Source organism: Rhineura floridana, chromosome 6 (genome assembly GCF_030035675.1).
Source record: "Rhineura floridana isolate rRhiFlo1 chromosome 6, rRhiFlo1.hap2, whole genome shotgun sequence".
Taxonomy (NCBI): domain Eukaryota; kingdom Metazoa; phylum Chordata; class Lepidosauria; order Squamata; family Rhineuridae; genus Rhineura; species Rhineura floridana.
In genome coordinates, this window is record NC_084485.1 from 93,796,288 (window position 1) to 93,796,630 (window position 343).

The window sequence follows — 343 nt, forward strand, 5'->3', positions numbered from 1 at the left end:
TCTCTGGGAACCTGCATGCTCGTCATTCATACTGAGCCATGATGCACTAACATGATGGCCGGATCAGGCCAGACTGTTGTGCTTAAGCATGCACAGGAAGTAGGGAGTGGGCAGAGTAAATGCATACAAAAATTAAACATGTAAAATAGATATCTAAATGCTTCCAACAAGCATTTTAAACTGATTCCCCCACTTTCTTCAAGTTGCTTTGCTATTCCTAGACAGAGCAATTGAATTAGACTGACACTATTATTATTTATTACATTTGTATACCGCCCCATGGCCAAAGCTCTCTGGGCGGTTTACAACAATTAAAAACATTAAAAACAAATATACAAATATA